Raw genomic sequence first — 17,340 nt, forward strand, 5'->3', positions numbered from 1 at the left:
CAGAGGGGACCTGATACTATAATACTATATAGAGGTGCAGAAGGCCTGGACTACTATTTAGTAGCACAGACTGCTTATAAGGGGGCACAGAGGGAGAAAGGTTACTGTGTTAAGCAATACACTTGAAGATGATGCTGGAGCAAGGATCCTAAATTGTTTGTCTGGTAGATCTTGCAGGGAGGTGTCATGGCTGGAGAAGTCTTCATGATAGCCAAGCAAGAAAAAGAGAAAAACTTCAGCAAAAACGTCACTTGCTATTCATGCACAGAAAACACCTCCTGTGAGTCACTGGATGTAACTGCACTATAATTACTCCTTTTTAAATCATCCTTTTTATTACCAGCTAAAGTGTAAATCAGTCAGAGCAGGCCGGGGCAGGAGGTGCAGCTGGGGCTCTGCTCTACCTCTCACACTTCAGATGGTAATGATTATAAAAGTTTATGTAGGACTAAAGGTCTTGTCACTTATATCTCCCTCGCACCTGTATGCCGGGATCTACAACACTGTACGTGGTATGGACCACTCTTATTCCCTTTAAGAGCACAGACATACCTAATCCATTGTGGATTTGGTGCATCTGAAATACATAAATATGCAACATCAAATCCACAGCAGATTATGTTGTTTTTTATGTGTTGATGGTAGGGTTCATGTATTTAATGAAGTAGTGAGTAATGAGCAGAATTCGCTACAGCCTGTATAGCACACTGCTGTCTATAATATATTGGGGAGCATATATTATGTGGGCTGCTGAGGTTTGAGTGCCAGGGCTGATTTTAAGTCCCAGTCCGGCCCTGATTGCAATCCATACATTATGTAGTGGCAGTGGTACATTGTCAATAAAAAGAACATTGAAAGAATATTTAACATGATTTTTATTTGATTAAAATGCCAGATATTGCATCTACAATGTGTAAAATTTTGTTATCCTAGCTAAAACAAGTAACAGTGTTCTTCTTCCAGTCTTTTGATTCCTGAGCCAAATATTCCAACATGATGCTAACCCAGTTAGATGCCCCAGAAAGTCATAGACCCATAGTGATAATCTCTGGTGACAGGTGGCTTGGTAAAATGTCATTCTCCTATCCTTCTTCTAAAGAAAGTAATTAATATATGTAAGACAACCATGAAAGGGGGCAGCTCATCATGTCAGATTTCTTTATCTCATATAGCAATTCAATGTTTTGAAGCATGCTCCTGGTAAAGATCCTTAGGCCAGTCCACATAAAGATTTTATTTGTAAGAAACTAGAATAAGACATGGATCTTCCTTGCATACCAAGATGCCCCTCTAATTTGGCCCTGTACACACAGGAAATTCTGACAACTACATTTCTGGTTCTACCCATTTGCATACTGAAATTATCCATACAATTAAACTATGAAATTCTGATCACATGGGTAATTGTTATTTGTGGCTCCAGATGGACAAATTGACAGCACACTGTACCTTTAACTGCCAACATCACTTCGTATTAATCTCATTTACCGTCTTATATGAGGATCCAATGTATGAATAATTATGAATATTCATGAGAATAAACTGTAAAATTCTCCTGATGTCAGCATATGCCAAGGGAGGAGGGTGGCTCATTGTTGTTGTTTTTTTTGGACTTTAACATCCATATCATATATATATATATATATATATATATATATATATATATATATATATATATATTAATTAGGCTGGGTTCACACTATGTATATTTCAGGCTGTATTTGGTCCTCATGTCAGGTCCTCATAGCAACCAAAACCAGGAGTGGATTGAAAACCCAGAAAGGATCTGTTCACACAATGTTGAAATTGAGTGGATGGCCGCCATATAACAGTAAATAACTTCCATTATTTCAATATAACAGCCGTTGTTTTAAAATAACAGCAAATATTTGCCATTAAATGACGGCCATCCACTCAATTTCAACATTGTGTGTACAGAGCCTTTCTGTGTTTTCAATCCACTCCTTGTTTTGGTTGCTATACAGCCTCAAACATACAGCCTCAAATATACGTAGTGTGAACCCAGCCATACAGTGTATATATATATATACAATTTAGAAACAGGAAGCTGAATGAGGCTAATTGCCATTACCACTATTCAGAAAACTACACTGTCTGAGATGCCTGTTGGGATACTGTAAGCATCTCACCTGCCGTGGATCCAGCGGTGTCCTCCTCGGCCTCAGCCCCGTCTGACAGCGCTAGGACTCAGCGCCGCATCAGCCGCCGGAGCCGCGTGACGTCACGGAGACCCGACGGCGTCCCTGACAACCTGGGACGCCGCGGCTCCGTGTCACGGCCGGCTTCCGCCCAGCTCTCACAGCTGAGTGCGGTCACACTCAGGCTGAGGGGCAGATCGCTCTGCCATTCAGCCTGCAGTGTCTCAGCTGCACAGACTTTGGATTCGGGAGGCCGGACCAATGAGGGGCTGGTCTAGACTCCTGATCCAGTATAAAGTATAGCCAGTATCAGACTCATGTGCTGGCTATTAGATTGTTCTAGTCCCAGCTCCCCTGATCCTGGTTCTGCCTTCCCTGCCCCTTCCTCTGTTGTTGCTGCGTTTTCTGACCTTCTGCTTGTTACTGACTTCCCGCTTGTCTTTCGATTTTGTACCTCGCTGCCCGTGTGTTGCTGACTTGGCTTGTTGACTCCTCTCTATTGTGTTCGTTTGTCTGTCTTTGTTTCATGTTTACACTTATATCAGTATAGGGACCGGCACCGTGGTTGTCCGCGACCGTTTAGGGTCGTTGCGGCAAGCAGGTATGGTCAGAAGGTGTGTCTAGCTTCAGGGCTCACTGTCTCGTACTATTTCTGCCTACCGAGTCTGACAGATACGTTACATAAACATTTCTAGCTGAATAAAGGTAAGTATTGTATTTCTGTACATGTGACACTGACAGGGATTTTCTACCTGGAAATTCAGCAATTCAGGGTAATACATTGTGACATCCAGGCTCAGGTAACTTTACATCCTCTCCGTTTTAAAACATTAAAGCATATGAAGCCCTAGATTACCTCTGTTTTTCCATAACAATATAGCAAACACTGTTTCACATGTTTTATGCCAGGAAATATTAACCCTAGCATGAATAACCCAAGCCTTTTAGGCTAGGTGGTAAATCTTTTGACATTTCTGCAAGATTACTTTAGTTAGAATTTTGAAACTCCAGGTATTCCTCAAGTATGTACTGTAGTTGTTGGAAATTCCCAGTTGTTTATACAATTTTATGTGATAGGCATTTTCGTAAAACAATGCTTTCATGGAAAACCACATATTTACATAACCAGGGTCTTTTAGGCCCGTATTATGTTTATCATATCCTCATGAGTTTATGTGTCACAAGTAACTGTGTTATAGTAATCAGGGTTACTGGGGAGGGGGTGGATCATGCCTGTGTGTAGAAAGTGGGAGACTGACTCCTTCTTCCCAATGTCACATTGCAATGACATCATCACCACATAGCCATGACATTATCACTACATAGCCATTACATCATCACAACATAGCCATGACATCATTGCAGGTAATTCTACACACAGTAATGAGCATCAGGAGGACAGCATACACTGTGTGCTAATTGCTGAATGACCTGTGATGATGCCATATAATCTTGGAAGGAAGGAGACAGACTCTTTTTCAGCCTCTTTCGTTCTAGAAGAGCCTGGCAAAGTGTATGGCTATGTTCACACATAGTATTTCTGTCAGTCTTTTGGTCAGTCTTTTCCCAATCTTAACAAGGAGGGGGTTTAGAACACAAAACTGGTCAAATCTTTCCATTATAATTTTGCTCTTTCAGTTTTAACGTCTAATTTTGGTTGAAAAAAAGACTGACCAAAATACTATGTGTGAGTATTGCCAATACATTGTGAGCTACAAAACATTACATTGTACACACGGCCATTGTTTGATAATGGCAGCCATCAATGATCATGAACATTATTGACGGCATCATTGTACACCAACTGCCATTGTTTTGCATAAAAAGACCTTGTATGAATGTCTAAAAGGTGGAGCAAAAAGAAAGTCTAAAAGGTGGAGCAATGTGTCTCACATGGTTTGATGATGACCCACAGCGATCTTGGTAAGGCTAGGTTCACACTGCATCTGTTTCACTGTATCCATTTTTGAACATTTATTTTAAAAAAATACAAAAATGTGGTCAACTAGGTTTTTGTTTATGCTAAAAATAAAAAAGAAATCAGTTTCAGGCTGTGTTCACACTACGTAAAAACACAGCCGTGATTCATAACACCGGCCGTATTTGCGAAAACGGTCATAATTTTGTAAATAATGGCCATTGTTTGTGCAAATACGGCCGTTGTTATGAAATACGAACGTGTTTTTTATGTAGTGTGATCCCAGCCTCAATCTGTTTTTATAATGTAAGTGTCAGGAATGTGCAGTAACCTGGTGTGAACTGGGCCTGTTTTTACTTTTGTGTTACACTTCCGCTTGCTTCTCAGCTTCCTGGCTATTCAGGAGTTAAGCTGAGCTCTGCTGGACTTGATTATGCAGCTGTGTAATCTGTGTGATTGACTGGTTTCTTTGCCTGTCTGCAACCTAGAAGATCAGAGTGCTGGTCCAATAGGGATCCAGACCGGGCTCTGGGTCAGCATAAAACAAAGCTGAGGCAGTCTCCCAGCGCTGGCTATTAGGTTTCATACCCTGGTCCCAGCTCCCCCTGTCTATTCCTGCGATCCCCGTCCTAACTCCCTCTGCTTGCTCGACTTTGTTACCTGACCTCTGGCTTGACTTTTTGACTATCCGATTGTTACTTGATTCTGTACTACGTTGCCCGTTTTTTTCTGACCTTGCTTGTTTGTCTATCCTATATTGTGTTTGTTTGTCTTTTTTGTTCTGTGTGCACGTATCCAGCGCAGGGAACGTCTTTGCGGTTGTCCACAGCTGCCTAGGGCCGTTTGAGGCAAGTCGGTAGGTACAGTTAGTGGGCTCAGCATTAGGGCTGTCGTGTCTTGCCCCGGCCCCCCCTCCTGACAGTAAGTCAATGGAAAACACATCCTAATGGATGGCATACAACTGCATCCGTTTTTACCATCCATTTTTGCATTTGTTTTTTCTATAAAACAGATATGTTAAATGGACAAAATAAATGCGTGCGAACTTTGCCTAAAACTTTAAATTTTTTTGCTCACTTCTTACAGGTAAAGAACTGGGTAATTACATTTTAACATGCTAATTCCTTTTGTTTAGTTATCATCTTAGTGGTGTAAACTTCAGAAGAAACCAAACTGCAATACAATTCACTATTTGTTACCTAAAATATTGATATAGAGAGCACTTATGGCAAGTTAGAAGGTAAAGCGTCTTTAATTTCAGGACTTTCACTGTATTTTCAAAAACCTGAGAGCCCTTTAAGCAACAGCCAACACATCTGTCAGTCGTTCTAAGATATCCATATCCTGGTTTGCTGCAATGATTATTTCAAAGTCAACCCCGTCAATGTTTTATATCATCTTAAAGCCACAAGTGAAGAGCTTGATTACAGGTTTTCCTGCACCAGCACTAAGATGTTTCTCACCATGTTTATCTAGGGGAATAGTCTGCTCTCCATAACCCATAATACTTTGTGCACAATATAGCATTTCACCAGTCATACACATGACTTGGTCTAATGGGGGTTTAGTCATGAGTGAGTAAGGCTTCAAATGGAGTAACATAAGAGGGGTGCAGGAAGTGTGTGGGGTAAGTAAAAGACCAGTACAGACCAGTGTAGCTTTACTACAACACATAAGCCTTTGACTCACAAAGACTTAGCTGGTCAATCTGCTTCAATTATTTGTAATGCAGCTGCAGTATACTTATAATTATATTGCCATATTCTGTAAAAAAAAAAAAAAACTGAATCTAAATGGTTTTCCCCCTTGTTTCTTGTATAAAATAGTTACTAATCGTATGTACTTTTAAATATACTGGGCCGCATGTACTAAAACTTTCTATGTATAAACTAGTGGATGGCCGCAATTTTATGAAAAATAATGGACGTTATTTCATAACAACGACCAATGTTTTAAAATAACGCCAATTATTTTTCATAAAATGACAAACATCCACTAAATTTCCACAGCGTGTGAACATAGCCTATTTGTGTTTTCAATTCACTACTGGTTTTGGTTGCAATATGAGGACCAAAATACTGAGCAAAATTACTGTGTGTGCACCCAGCCTTAGGAGCAATCAGGAAAAATAGATACAATGGTGCCTTGGATTACGAGCATAATTCGTTCCGGGACTGTGCATGTAATCCAAATCACTCTTAAACCAAAGCAAATTTTCCCATAAAAATCATAAAAATGCAGACAATTGTTCCACACCCCAAAAATAATGATTTATCATCATAAGTAAAACAAATGAAACAAACATTCAGAAACAGCAGAATATGTGATATTATAAGTTACTGTACAGTAATGGAGAGGATGGGAAACATAAGGGCTGACAGAGACTGTAGGGAGCAGGAAGAAATGAGCAGGACAGATGTGGGCACAGTATAGCAGCACTCTCTGTCCGGGGAGAGAGGGGTTACAGCTATGAAGAGATTACCTCAACAGTCCTGTCCCCTGATGTAAGCCCCAGCCTGAAGTGGATCTGCTATGATTTGGAAGGTGAGGGAGACTTCCTGGGTCAGAGAACAGTGCTGTAGACCCCGCTATGCAGACCATGCCCCTCCTCCACTCCCGCTCCCACCCAATACAGGGAGCTCTTAAACCAAAGCAATGCTCTTAAACCAAGTTACTCTTAAACCACTGTATTTTTTTTCACCAATGCATTTTAAACGTAAAAATCTTTCTCAAGGATTGTATGTCCATGACAAATATTCAGATATATTCGACAGTGTACTGAGGAGGAAGTATATCTAAGCTTTCATAGCTATGATTCCTTCAATATATTTTCTTAATGGGGAGAGAGCAAAATATTTGACTAGATGGTCTTGCCCTTAAACTTTTTGGATCCTATCAATACCCTTGGCTGCAAGCAAGTAACACAAAACCCACCAGTAACAAACAGTGATGGGCAACCTCCCTGCAATGACTTCTTCATAGGTCACATAGCATGCCTAGAACATTCTCCCATGGAGGTCTACACACCAATTTCCTGTGACTATGAAGCAGCTAATCTCTACATGCTGTAAAAGGCAGCTCTGACAAGATGCAAAGAACAGAATACAAACCTAAACTCAAAAAATAAAAACATAAAAATATATATTTCACTGGTTGTTATAAAAAATAAAAATGTACTGTATGTAGGTGATACCTATTACTAATATCATTGAGGGCATTACCATGTTTTTTTCTTATACTGCAATCACTTTGGATGAAAAAAAACCTTCTGCTGAATATTCTTGGTCACATACCAAACTTTGCCTTGTACAGAGTAAACAGTAAAGATTGTGCTTTTTAGCATTTGCAGATTTGTGAGAACAAGAAGACTTGATCATATTCCTCTGGACTTCTGCCCAAATAGCTTGTAAAGCAAAAATAGTGCAGTACCATGTTAGCTAGGAAAATCTGTGATATTTATAAAAAAAAGTTTAATTTCTAGAGTAAAAGCCATAAGCACTTTGAAGTGGCCAGGAATTTGTTATTACACGTTTTATAAAAGGGACCAGACTTAAAGGATATCATTGGAGACTGTTGGCAGGGGCATAACTCGAAAGGGCTGGGCCCCATAGAAAACTTTTGATTGGGCCCCCATCCCACTGTAGGTAATCCCCCTGTTTGTTAGCCCTCTTATCCTACCCCCAGTACATAGTGTCCCTCATGGTAGTATGATGACAGCTCAGGAGGCCCAGTGTATTGCAGGGATAGGCCCCCTCATCTGGCGGGACCAATAGCAGCCGCCATGGCTGCTATGGTGGTAGTTATGCCCCTGACTGTTGGGGCTATGCAAACTGTACAGTCAGAAACAAATAAACGACGTATTAACTGCTTGGCAGTTCTATCAATTTAAAACTATAAAAATTTTAAAAATATCATTTTAACAACTGATTGATTTACATGGCTGATGCCTAATCTATACATACTGGCTCAGATTTAGTAAGGCTACTGTTCCAAAATGTTGTCCTCTGTTGCACCAAAATCTGGTGCCAGTTTAAATGTCAGCATTTTTAACCCTTTGAGGACCAGGCCCAAAATGACCCAGTGGACCGCGTAAATTTTGATCTTTGCGCTTTCGTTTTTCCCTCCTCCCCTTCTAAGAGCTCTAGCACTTTCAGTTTTCTATCTACAGAGCCATGTAATGGCTTATTTGTTACAGGAATAGTTGTACTTTGTAATGGCGTTATTCATTTTACCATAACATGTATGACGGAATCCCAAATATATTATTTATGAAGATATAAATTGGTGAAATCGTAAAAAAGATATGCAATATGGTAACTGGGGAGTTCCTGTGTCTACGTAATATACTATATGGTAAAAGCAACATGGTACCATTATTCTATAGGTCAGTCCGAACACAACCATATGCAGGTTACACAGATTCCCTAATGTTACATATTTTTTTATGAAATCCTTTTTTTTGGCAATTAATTATTAATAAAATGGGCCTATTGTGACGCTTATAACGGTTTTATTTTTTCACCTACGGGGCTGTATGGGGTGTCATTTTCTCCGCCATGATCTCTAGTTTTTATTAATCCCATATTTGTGAAGATCGGACGTTTTGATCACTTTTTATTAATTTTTTTTAATATATAATGTAACATAAAATCGGTAATCCACGCACTTTTTTCCCTCTTTTCGTGTATGCCGTTCACCGTTTACAATGACGCTTGTAATATTTTAATAGATCGGACAATTACGCACGCTACGGTATATTATATGTTTATTTATTTATTTTTATATGTTTTATTTATATAATAGGATGGGGGGATGATTTCAACTTTTATTGGGGGAGGGGTTTTGGGGTAGTGTAATAGTGTTTTTAACTTTTTTTTTTACACATTTGAAGTCCCTTTGAGGGACTTTTACATACATTTGTTTGATTGCAGACACTGATCATTGCTGTGCCATAGGCATATGCCAGCGATCTGCTCATTGAGCCTGCCTGTGCAGGCTCAGTGCAGCAGATCGCTGATCGGACCGCACGGAGGCAGGTGAGAGACCTCCGGCGGTCCGTTTTAACGATCGGGACCCCCGCAGTCACACTGCGGGGGTCCCTATCGGTAAGTGACAGGGGTAAGTGACTCCCCCTGTCACTTACACTTTAACGCCGCAGCGTTAAAGGGTTTAATGACACGCTGCAGCGCGATCGCTGCAGCGTGTCATTACCGGGGAGGTGCCGGCTGCTGATTGCAGCCAGCCCCCACCTGCTATGAAGCACGCTCCGCTCCATACAGTTACGTCCAGGGACGTCTGGTGACAGACTTCCATGACGTAACTCTACGTCCTGGGTCGTCTAGGGGTTAATGTCCATATGTGGTGTCCCACCACTCGTGTTTTTTGTCTCTCCTGTGCACCTGTCAAAATAGCCTTTTCCCTTAGGTTGTGGTGAATGAGGTATTTACAGTTTCACCACTAGGTGTCAGTGTTTCTTGTTTTATATGCACAGCTGAGGAAAGTCATGGGTTAATGTTTCTGTTATACCATGTGTTTATTGCTGACCAATAGGAAGTGCTCTCTCTCTCAACCTATCCCTGCTCTTTACACACTCAACCCTGTATGAGGAGTTAGTTAGCTCCATGTGGGAGGAAGTACAAGTTAGCTCTACTCAGATTCTCACTGAGAAAGGACACAAAAGACAACAGTTCCTGCAGTAGTTAAACAGGGACTGGCTGATGCCAGGGCCCCAGACAGGAACCAACCTCAGATGCAGCTAAAGACAAAGACTTCTTCCAAGCAAGCAACTAGTTCTATTATGCAGTGCTAAACAACAGCAAGAGAGAGCAGCCACCAACACCCTAGTTCACGCCAGGAACTCCAGGGCCATTGCTGAGGGACTGTTCTCTTCTCAAAACCCTGTAAGTAACAGGAAGAAAACATTGCACGAAGCAGGAGGTAGGTCTTTTCAAATCCCCAGCTGAAAGAACTTGCACAAGGCCCTTTATTCTCACAGTCTGGTCAGACCAAAGTCTAAACACAATTACAAGTAAAGTGTTCATTACAAAGATATCTCCAGCTTCCGTCAGAGTACATTGCTACACTACGTTGGGGCTCCTCTGGCAAACTCCTCTACTCTTCAAGCACCGCTACAACTACCTCTCTTTTTTCTCTCAAGCACCTCCTCCAGCACAAAGGTCAAGCACTGTGTGTAAAGATTTATCTATTTTGAGGAACATGTACTGTTATACTGAGAAGCTTTATATTAAAGCTGTTCTATTTTTACATGACTGGGCCTCCACTACAGTAGTGGTTGGTCAGGGAATAGCTCAGCCAGGTGTTATGTTGTCGTGATGCCAGTGATGGTTTTATTTTAGTGAGGCTGGCTATACCCTTTCCCCTGTTGTCAGTAACCTGATGGGCTGTTTGTGGGTCCCTTGGGTGCTTATCACGGTGGTCCGGAGTGGAGTTGTGACCCACCCGGACTATCGGTACCGCCACCCACAGAAAGGGGAGATGACCCAAGGAAGATGCAATGGCTGTGTAGGTGCTTAGAGAAAAACCAGTTAAAATAAATAACTTCTTCTTTACTTTAGAAATACTTGATACAGTAATATACAGGGGACTTCTGCCTAGATAATACACTTTAGACCTTAGTGACAGGAAAATATGCTGAGAGCTTGTAGAGTAGTGCAGCTGTACTGGCTGATTTGCGTGCTGAGAGAAGAGGTTCAGAGAAGTAGAGAGGAGGATGTCAAGAGAGTCCCAACCCAATGTAATACTGTGCTCTGCAAGAATAAGTAGAATACTTGAGAGTAGATAGAATACTTGTGCCCGTGTTTTGACTCCATGGTCTTAGCACCACCTATTGCCCCCCAGTGTTCCCATGTGCATCTGCTCTTTACCACACCTCAGACTACACTGGACATTGACTCTGGACTGGTTCTTTTGTCCCTGACAGGTGACCTGGCATAAGCCAGGGCCCAGCTTGACTACAGACGGGACTGTTCTGGCTTGCGTCCTCTAACTACAGGAACCAGACTCACTAAGTGTGGCTACACTTCCTCTCCCCATGTGACAACTTCCTACAACACATGTAATATGTGCTGTGCGTGGGTGAGAAGAGAGTGCAAGAGAAGAAAGGAGATAGGTAGAGAAGAGAAAGAGCTCTCATTGGTGCACAAATCACAGAAACAATAACCCTTTAGTTACCTACAGCTGTGCAATACTTAAGCATACAATATACATACTAGCGACATCTAGTGGTAAAACTTAGGTACTACTTCATCACCAATACTACTTTGAAGAACAGGCTTTTGCGACGGGTGTAAAGACAAGTAACACCCATGGTGGGACACCACATTACCGGCCATATACAAAACAGGTACCAACATCACACCTGTCTGCTGAACTAGCACTGGCGTCACAACACTACTATCACTAGCCGTAGACCACAGAATTGGCGTCACTGGCTTTCTCAACTACAGGGTGATTACCACACATACATCCAAACCATAACACTTTTGTAAGCTTTCTCTGTGCTTGTAGGAATTTCTTTATTAAAAAAAGGGAGTGTGGCATAGGAAAAACAGCAAAACAGTCAAAGAATTTAGCCAGGAGGTAATGTAAACATAGAATCAGCAGTAAAGATGGATTACTAGGTGCACAATGAACTTAGAAGCTGCAAAGAGTAGCTAGCACTGGAAGCTGAGACTGAGTCCTCATTGTCTTAACATTTAGTAGCACTAATCGGCCAACCAGCCCTCCTAGAAATGAGATAAGAGAAGAAGAGAAGTCAAGCTCTGAACACCACCCTGCCAATCACAGCAGGGAGAAGCAGAGGAGATACAGTACATGCTAAGGGAGCCCAGGCAAATAAGCATCTTACAGAAACTACAGAGGAGATTACTATCTCACTTCAGGGCTTGATTCATGGTTTAAACTGCTCACACCCCTCCAGCCCACATACCATATAATCCCCCACATATCATGGATAGCCATGTACAATGCATGCTGTGTCCTCAGGTTGTGTTGTGTGGCATTGCAGCACAGTTCCATTGATGTGAATGGAGCCAAGTTGTCATACCATAGACAGCTTAAGGGAAGGGATCATACAGTGCATGTATGTGCAATTCAATATATGCGATGAGTTGCTAGATATCTATGTCTTACTGGATCTATCTATCTAAGTCCGTCTATTTGCCCTGTGTCTAGCATGCAGCTACAGGGTACAGCAGTGATCAGGGGTATAAGCAGGGCCCTAGGGAAAATTTTAGAATATGTAAAAAATAATATTACACATATACTGTATAATGTTAGCGCAGGTAAACATTTTTGTATGCATGATACTGTATATATACTGTAATACTAATACTGTATACCTCTAAATAGCCATCATAGTTACCAAATTACACCAATATACAAGAAACAAATTTACATTTACTAGAGATGAGCGAACTTACAGTAAGTTCGGGTTCAAAAGAATTTGAATCCTGACGGTTGGAAATGATGGGTGCAAAGACTACATCCATCTTCTCTAGCCACTGGCATTCAAACACAAAGCATTTAGGTTCACGTGAACCCAAACTTACTGTAAGTTAACTCATCTCTCTAGTATAAGCCCCCCTTTGTAGCCCCTACATAGTATAGGCCCCCCTCTGCAACCCCCACATAGTATAGCCCCATGTAGCCTCCACATAGTATAGCCCCCCTGTGTAGCCTCCACATAGTTTAGGTCCCTGTGTTTCCCCCACATAGTATAGTCCCCACTGTGTAGCCCCCACATATTATAGGCCCCCCTCTGTAGCCCCCAACATTGTATAGGCCCCCCTCTATAGCCCTCCACATAGTATATGCCCCCCTCTGTAGCCCCCACATATTATAGGCCCCCTGTGTTGCAACATTCATGTGGGGGAAAAAAAAACTAAAGTATACTCACCTCTTAGTTGTGTAGCCCAACTGCCTGCATCCATAGGTCACACAGACCTTTGGATGCAGGCTGCAGCGCTGGAGCCAGAAGGGGCCACACTGTACTGCTCACTTTAGTGCCGGGACACTCTAGCTGCCGTCTGCAGGACGGAGGCCCCTCCCCCAGGCCGGGTCACAGTGCAGTACAGTTACCTTCCATGTGCCAAGAGCCACACCATCCATGAGAAGAGCTTTTCCTCAGGCAGCACTCCTCCCAGCCTGTGGGGGGAAGCAGTGTCAGATGGTGCACAGAGTCAGGTTGGTAACAGCAATAGAAGTATCTCCTCTGAAGCCTGGGGGCCAGAAGCGGAAGTAGGTGAGTATATTGTGACTGATATGTGTATAGATGGGGTGATCTGTGTATGGATGGGGTTAACTGTGTATGGGGTGATCTGTATATGGAGGGGGGGTGATCTGTGTATGGAAGGGGATGATCTGTGTATGAAGGGGGTGATCTGTGTATGGGTGATCTGTGTATGGAGGGGGGTGATCTGTGTATGGATGGGGTGAACTGTGTATGGGGTAATCTGTATATGGAGGGGGGTGATCTGTGTATGGGTGATCAATGTATGGAGGGGGGGGGTGATCTGTTTATGGATGGGGTGATTTGTGTATGAGTGATCTGTGTATGGATGGGGTGATTTGTGTATGAGTGATCTGTGTATGGATAGGGTGATCTTTGTATGAGTGATCTGTGTATGGATGGGGTTATCTGTGTATGGGTGGAGTGTGTATGGGTGTTCTGTGTGTCTGCTCTCCTGACAGTTCATGATGGGAGTTGTAGGTCTGTAGCATGTGGCTCTCCAGGTTGCAGAACTACAACACCCATCATGCCCTGCTGACAGTTCATGATGGGAGTTGTAGTTTTACAGCCTGTGGCTCTCCAGATTGCAGAACTACAACACCCATCATGCCCTGCTGGCAGTTCAAGGTGGGAGTTGTAGTTTTTCAGCTTGAGAGTCAAGGATTGTGAAAGTATTTAGAGAATGACACAGTACAATACATTAATTATAGGGGACATAGCGGCACAGTACACGAGGGGACACAGAGGGACCATCTAAATAGATTGCTGGACCTACTGTCCCAAGTAACACTGGGTCACTTACTCCATGTTCCAAGTTAATGCAGCTCAGCAATATTACCAATGAACCATGATCACAAGGCTTTTTCTTGCTCATGATTCTGATATGCGGGTGGGAGCTATCTGTATCTACACGTTTTGGATTTTTATATATGAATCATCTGTTTTTATCAATAAAAGTATTGCTTATTAAAGGGGTGATCCAGTGCTACAAAAACATGGCCACTTTCTTTCAGAGATAACACGACTCCTGTCTCCAGTTCAGGTACGGTTTGCAATTAAGCTCCATTCACTTCAATGGAACTGAGCAGCAAAACCCATACAAGCTGGAGACAAGAGTGAGGCTGTCTCTGGAAGAAAGTGGCCATGTTTATGTAGTGCTGGATAACCCCTTTAAGCAGTGAGGCTGAATCAACATGACTGCAGAGATGGTAGAGCTACTGCGCAAGCACAAGACTTGGCTTCAGCCTCTTTGTTATGTCACAGCTGAGAGGTGGCTCAGCCTCCTTTGCCAGGCATGACTAGAGGAGTAGATGGGAGGGGTCTCGATGGCATAGTGGTGCACTGAGAAAGTCATGTTTACGGTGCACCTAACAATTAATATGCATACTGAATAAAAGCAAGCAGTTTAGTATTGTCAAACCTGGTGGGAGACGCTCTAAAAATACTTGCAACTGATTGGCTGGCACAAAAGGACAAGGTTTGCAGAACCTGTTAACAATAACTCAAAGTAGTTCTTTCAGATGGGCCCATTCACACTACGGAATTGGCGCATGCGGACTCAGTGCCGAACCCTGCCTGATATCTGCTTGAATGGGAGGGTTTGCATGCCTAAGTTCTCCGTGCCTCTGCGCTCAGATAATTGACATGTCAATTCTTTAGCGAAGAGCTGCGGAGAGCAGAGACGTGCAAACCCTCCCATTTAAACAGATAGCAGGCAGGATTCTGCGCCCAGTCTGTAGTGTGAACAGGCCCTAAGGGTATGCAAATAGAAATAAACATAAAGCTCTTCTCTCCTGGGTGGAAAAATTCAGCATCATTATTTTTTTTTTTTTTGCTGCGGGACCCACTCCCATGTCCATCACTGGTAAGTTGTATAGTAGCTTTTTAAACATTCATATAACTTTAATATTAGAGAATTTCACTTATCTTTTAAATATTTCCCCACCCTAAAGTTCATGCTGTTTGCTAACAAAAGACTGTAGTTACTTTATGGGAACTGTTCTTAATGAAGTTTTTTTTTGTGTATTTTCACATGTTCTTTGGATTTGATGCTGTGTAAGATTTCATTCACACAACATAAATTATCAATTAATTGATCATTTACATTGTGCTGCAGACAATGGAATCCTGGCCAGAGTGTATACACATAGTAAACACTCCAGACAGGATTTCAAGTGGCCGCAACAAAAACTGATATGTCAGTTTTGTGCCACACAGAACTGACAGTTCACACAATGGAGAGTGTGGCTCCGGCCACACTCTCCATTGTGTTCAATGGTGAATTGGGATGCAGGTGCACACGAATGCGCCCGTATCCAAATTCAATAGAAATGAAGATCATCCGGTGCTGCAGTACCAGCCAGGATAAACTTCACTGACCCCGGACTTTCTGTAACACGGCCAGGTCACAGAACGTTAGGTGTCTTATTCTGTGTAAACCCAGCTTAAGGCTATGTTCACACTACGTAAAAGTACGGCCGTTGTTGCTGATGGCAACAACGGCCGTACTTTTACCGCGGTGGAACAATGCCTGTCGTTCTATGCGATCCCGGCCGGAGCATACACACATCGTACACGCTCCGGCCGGGATCCCATACGCCGCTGCAAACAACTGACATGTCAGTTTTCTGCGGCTGGAATTCAGTGAATTCCGGCCGCAGAAAGACCTGTCAGTTCACACAGTGAAGAGAGCGGCTCCGGCCGCTCGCTTCACTGTGCGCTATGGGAAGCTCTGATGCGGGCGCGCGCTGATGTGCCCGCATCAGAGCTCTGCGGCCGAAAGTACCAGCCGAGACGATCCGGCCAGAGACCAGCCGTTCTGTGACTCGGCCGGGGTCACGGAACGGCCGGCCTCTTACGTAGTGTGAAATTAGCCTATATCAGTATAAATGAATAGTTAAAAACAGGATCAAATCTACAGTGTATTCAGTACGTGTGAACATACCCTAAGGGTATGTCCACACTAAGTAAAACATCTTAGAGCGGAGAGTGAAGGCGTGAGAGGTATCCCATTGACACACCGAGGCAGGCAGGATTCTGAGCGGATTTCCACCTATTTTACTCAGTGTAAACAGACCCTGACAGAGTATACCTACCAACTGCCACTGTCAACATGTCAGAGTGTTCAGACCCGTAGCAATTATAAGAACAAGGCAGGAGAAGTCAGTGCAGTCCTTTCCCGACTCTGTGTCACATAATAAGTTGGACTCATAATTAAAGTCTATGAGCCCAACTCTTTTTACTTACATGGAGCGAAAAGTGCGGTCCATCCATTCCCTGCTGTTCCTCACAATCTGTCAAGGTCTTAACACAGAGGGTATACTATTTGTGGCACACCAAGCATACCGCAGTGATATTGTGGTGTAGGCCCTCGGTGATTATGTTGTGTCGGACTATTGGCCGGTCATTTGCTAGATAGTGAAGTGTAACTCCACTTCGGCGGGGGTTGGCCGAGATACAGCCGGACCATGAGGTGTTACTTCGTGACACCAGTGCCGGTTGGGCACATAGGTGTGATGGCACACCTGCTTTTATTTTACAAGGCCGGTTGTACCTTTTTCCCCTGTGGACAGTGTCCTGGTCTGTGACTCTCCTAGTCCATGGCATGGGTTGAGGTTGTCTCTGACTTGTCCTCTCTTAAAGGGGTTTAACACTGCATAGTGTTGTTTAGTGTTACTGAGAAGAAGGTTGTTAGCTGTGAACTGTCTGACGTCCTTCCCTTACGGGGCTCTGACTAAGACTAACCTAGGTAGGGGACCTGGCAGAGGGCCAGGGCCCAGAGAGGACCACTGTAGAGAGCTGTCTAGCTTGGGTCCTTCCTCTACAATGTCCAACATGAAAGACCCATGCACTTCTTCCACCCATGTAACTTCCTTCCTCTAGGGCATCTAAAGTGCGCTGTGAGTCGGTGAAGTGCAAACAGAAGAAGTAAAGAGAGAGGTCATAGGAGAGAAGAAGAATAGATTCCTATTCGTCCGCAGATCCATGTGACATACAAATAAGCAATAACCCTT

The sequence above is a fragment of the Dendropsophus ebraccatus genome, chromosome 1 (assembly GCF_027789765.1).
Source record: "Dendropsophus ebraccatus isolate aDenEbr1 chromosome 1, aDenEbr1.pat, whole genome shotgun sequence".
Taxonomy (NCBI): domain Eukaryota; kingdom Metazoa; phylum Chordata; class Amphibia; order Anura; family Hylidae; genus Dendropsophus; species Dendropsophus ebraccatus.